Here is a 4,870-nt window from a genome sequence, read left to right on the forward strand (position 1 = left end):
ACATCAAACGCATGAGCCAAAGCGCCACATTGTTCTTCTCCGGGAAAAGAAACATCGTGGGAGTGGAGGGGACAAGACAGACATGTCGAAGATTATAATAAGTTTGATGAGACCCCACCCTTCAGTAGTGAACATTGATCCAAGCATCAAGTTAAATGATGAAGATGCTCCATGGTTAAGGCCGAAGAAGATTAAATGATGAAGATGCTCCATGGCACAAATGAGTATCTCAACATGGCAATCAATTTCCCATTTAGCTTTTGTGTAATCATTTAACTCGTATGTAAGATATGAAAAGTGGAGATGCGCCACGGGAGATTTCCCAACCCTTTCCCCAACACTGCTAGATGAGATGTAGCTCGCTCAGCGGCTTGCAGTAGGGCACATAGGCGCAAGCCTTCGAAGATGCCGCAGGGCGTGTGCACCAACGGACAGACTGCGTAGGAAAACTCGGCGCCACCGGAGATTTCCCAACCCTTTCCCCAACACCGTTAGATGAGATGAAGCCGCGAGGGGCTTTTGCAGGGGAGGGCTTCCGAGGAGCAGCCTTCCGAAGATGTCGTAGGGCGTGAGCATCCAACCACATCTTCGAGAAGCTGCGCGCCACGGGTGATTTCCCAACCCTTCCCTTCATCCATGGGAATGAAACTCGCTTGGCTTGTTGATCCGTTTGCAGGGCGTATCGATGCTCCTTTTTATAGGCATCGGCACCTCCTTCTACTTTTGTCTTGTTCCTTCTCGACAGGCGTCGTGCGCTACATGCTTTATCTCATCGAGCGTGCGTCCACCCATGCGTCTCTTATCATGCCGACATGTTTAGTCCCGGCGTACCCACCAGCCGGGACTAAAGGCTACCCACACGGTCCTTATCCCACCGACAATTCTCGTTAGATGACACAAAAAGGATCTTTAGTCCCGGTTGTACCCACCAGCCCGGGACTAAAGGTTACCCACACGTCCTTATCCCACCGACAAGCTTTTGGGCGCCCACCGCGCTCCCGCCCCTATTTTTCTTCCCGCGCTTTCCACCGCTTCCCCGCCCTCCGTCCTCCCGCCATTCCTTTTTCACCATATATATGTTGTCTTGGCCTCCATTTACACATCACATCTAGACTCATATCTCGCAAACCTCATCACCAGGTCACAGCGGGCTTCCATCGTATCTCTAACCCTCCGGGAGGCGCAGGCGCTTGCGCGGCTGAACCTGCTCCCCTCGCCCGCCGGGCTACCGCGTCGCTACCGGGGGCTGCTTGCCGAGCTGTCCGGAGGGGTACCGGTCCCTCCTCGTCCCTCTAGGTGTGGTGCGCGAGATGGCCATCACGAACCACTACTACTCGAGCCATGCCGCGCAGCAGCGAGGAATCCCTGCGGCATCCCGACTACAGCCCCGACTTGTGAAAGCTTCTTCATCTAATCGGCGTGAGAGGCGCCGCCAGCACGAGGAGGGCGGCTCCGCCTCCTTCGAACTTCAACGAGGCCGGCCGTCGGCCGGGGTGGCGCCACCCGACTCTCCCAGGGCGTCATGGCCCACCGTGGCCCCCCGCCCGTCTACCATCGGGCCCCGTGCCCACGCGTGCTCTCCCGCCGAGGTTTGACTACCGCTACCCCGATGCCGCCGACGATGATGACGGCGACTACGACGACTACAAAAGTGGCGAGTACTAAGTAGGGCTAGGCACGAGTATGACCGAAATGACCTCGAAATGGGCCGATCCTGGCCATGTATCTTTTAATTAATTTTCAGCTTGGAGCTAGGCACGCCAGTACTATAGGGCTAGGCACGCCCAGTACTATCCGGCCATGTATCTTAATTAATTTTCAGCTGAGTTCGTACTTTAATTCCACATGTGGATCCGGCGGGAAACTTTTCTCATCATCAGCGGCCTCCAAGCACACAACGACTTTACTGAAAATACAACAAAAACAGATAAACAACCAGTATCTACTCGTCGGCCGGAGTGCTGTTCCCGGTCCAAATGTCGCCCCACCGAGGGTCGTCATGTCGGCCCAAGTTGTATTCGGGTTGTCGAGTTCTCGAACACGGCGACGGCCTCGACGGTGGCGCCTCGTTGAGACCCGCGCGGCGCACCCGCGAGGCCAGCGAAGAACGCGGGCGGTGTTGTCGACGTCGCTGGCGAACCGCGCGCTCCACCCCGCGCATCGAACTCCCTTCGTCGTGCTTGGCGACGGCGCATCCGGCGCGGCACCGGGCGGTGGCGGCATGACGGTCCCCGCCGGCCGATGCGGCACCCGCGTCTCCCGCGCGAGGGAACTCCGGGCTTCCCTCCGCAGCGATTCTCCCACGTCCGGGAAGTCTGCGATGTCGCACCGTGGACGCCGGAATCGCCGTGCGGCCGCGCCGTAAGCGCGCGCGCCGCCAGCCCTCCGGTGGCTGCACGGCGGCCGAGGGCGAGCCGGAAGCCACCGGCGCGCATCTCGGCGTAGAACCGCACCGTTCGGACGCGCTCTGACGCCACACGGAAGACGGACGAGCCGCGCGACGGCGCGGGCGGCACCCCGGCCGACGGAATGAACTGTGAGGCGACCGGCGACAGGGGAAGTTCCGCGTCGCACGCCGCACCTTATAGCACAACAACGCGGCGAGTTTGGCGCGGCAGTGGCGCTGTGGGAGCGGCGGGGCGTGGCACGGGGAAGCGGCGGCCACGGTGTGCGCGGGGAAGCGGCGGGGCGTGGCACTCCAGCAAGCGGGAGATCACACTGCCACGGCGGCAGGCGCGCGGCCGAGGCACGCGGAAGCGGCGGCCACACGTGGCACTGGGGAAGGGCTCACGGTGGCGGTGGCGGCGGTGGCCGCGACATGGCGGCGGCGAGTGGCGGCGGACACGGCGGTGCCCACGCATGGCGGTGACGGCAGGCCGGGGCCGGGCTGGTGGCGACGGTGGCCGTGGCACACGCCCGTGGCGACTGACGGTATCCGTGCATGCATGTGCGGTGGCGGCGGTGGACACGTGTGGCAGCGTTGCGGGCTTTCTTTTTCATTTGAAATAAGGCGGGGAATGAAATCCTCCCGTGGGGGAGGCGGACCTATTGGATCAGAGCTCGTGGCCACAAGGCCCATCAGTGCCAGCGTAGCGAAAACACAAGAGAAAAATGGTTTTTTAGTCCCGGCTTGTATTACAAAACCGGGTCCAAGGGGGGGTTTTGGTCCCGGTGCGGAACAAGCAAACCGGGTCCAAAGGGTCCGCAAAGACAGGGGACCGACACCCCCCGTCTCCGCGCGGAGACCACCGCGCGGAGACGACGGGAACGACGCTCGCCGGGGGCTGCCCGGCCGCACCGCCGCCCCGCCGCCGCCCGCGGCCGCCGCCGCCGCCGTCCGCGCGCGCCGGCCGCGTCCCACCGCGCCGCCGCCGCACCGCGCACGCCCGCGCGCCCCCGCCGCCGGCCGTCCGCGCGCCCGTCCGCCCGCCGCCGTCCGCCGCGCACGTCGGCCCACCGTGCCGACGTCGCCGCCGTCCGCCGGCCCGCCGTGCGCGCCCGCCGCGTGCTCTCCCCCCCACGGGCGGGCGCCGGGCGGGAGCCTCCCGGCCACCATTTTTTTTTTACTTTTTAGACGTATGTTTTTATATATGTTAGATTAATTAGTTTAGTACAAAAAATAGTTACGAAAACTAGGTTACAAAAATTAGTACACAATTTGTAAATTTATGTACATAATTAGTACATAATAATTGATTTAAATTAGTTACAAAAATTTATTAGTTTGTTAGTGTTAGTGTTACATAAAAAATTAGTGTTAGTGTTAGCATAAAAAATTAGTTAGTTTGTTAGTGTTAGTGTTAGTGAAAAAGTTAGTGTTAGACAGAAAATTAGTTACGTGAAAAAGTTAGTGTTAGTGTTAGTGAAAAAGTTAGTGTTAGTGTTAGTAGTTAGTGGAAAATTAGTTAGTTAGTGTTAGTGTTAGTTAGTAAGTATGTAGGTGCCACCGCGCTCCCGTGCCCAAAAATAAAGCATGTAGTAAGAAGAAGATGGCACGAATCCATTCAAGAGCCACAAGAAAAGATTGCGCCGCCTGACTGGCAAGATAAAGAAGACTTCTGACAATGAGAAGGTAAAAACTCGACCGGGAAGAATTCGTGACGTGCAAAGACGGGGAGTCGAAGAATCTAAGAGAAGGTCGCACAATAAATGAGGCAAATGCCGCACAGCGAGATCACCAAACCCGGGGTCCAGGGACACAGGGCTAACCGTCCCAAGGGACAAGCAGCCGAGGCTTTGGAACCGACCAGCAGAAAGGGATCGGATTAGGGACACACCTGCCAGATCAGTTCCGTGCAGGAGAGTGGTTCTACGCGGATTGGGGGACCGCAGCGATCCCAGAATTGCAGGAAGTGCATCTGAGAAGAAAGCTCATCTGAAGGTTCCCATTGATGCCCCGGGAAAGAGCACATAGGGACGTGGAGGCGGGGTTGTTCCAGCACCGAAAGAGAGAACGATGAGCCGACACGCGCCTTAGGGTCTGGTGGGGGCAAAGAACACGCGCGGATCGTGACGACCAGGCACACGTAAGGCCTCCGCTTCCGTGGAAGTATGGCTTTCCCGCGGGAAAGGAAGAGATTTCCCCGATAAAAGCCATGAGAGGAGGAAGGCAAGGGAAACAGACCGCCCGGCTAACTTAGAGGAGGGTATGAGCACCGTGAAGGTTCCCAATTAACCATGGTAGTAACCCGGGTGACTGACATCTCAGATGGGCTCAGAAGGCCGCTCAGATCCCGCATTGCTCAATGCCATCGCCCCGCCGCAACCCCAATCCACACCGGAAAAGCAGCGTGGCTTCCTCTCGCCAGGTGGATAATGATGATGATGACCCCGGTGGTCGCTCCTCGCTACCCCCGTGGATGATCCTCAC

Source organism: Lolium rigidum, chromosome 4 (assembly GCF_022539505.1).
Source record: "Lolium rigidum isolate FL_2022 chromosome 4, APGP_CSIRO_Lrig_0.1, whole genome shotgun sequence".
Taxonomy (NCBI): domain Eukaryota; kingdom Viridiplantae; phylum Streptophyta; class Magnoliopsida; order Poales; family Poaceae; genus Lolium; species Lolium rigidum.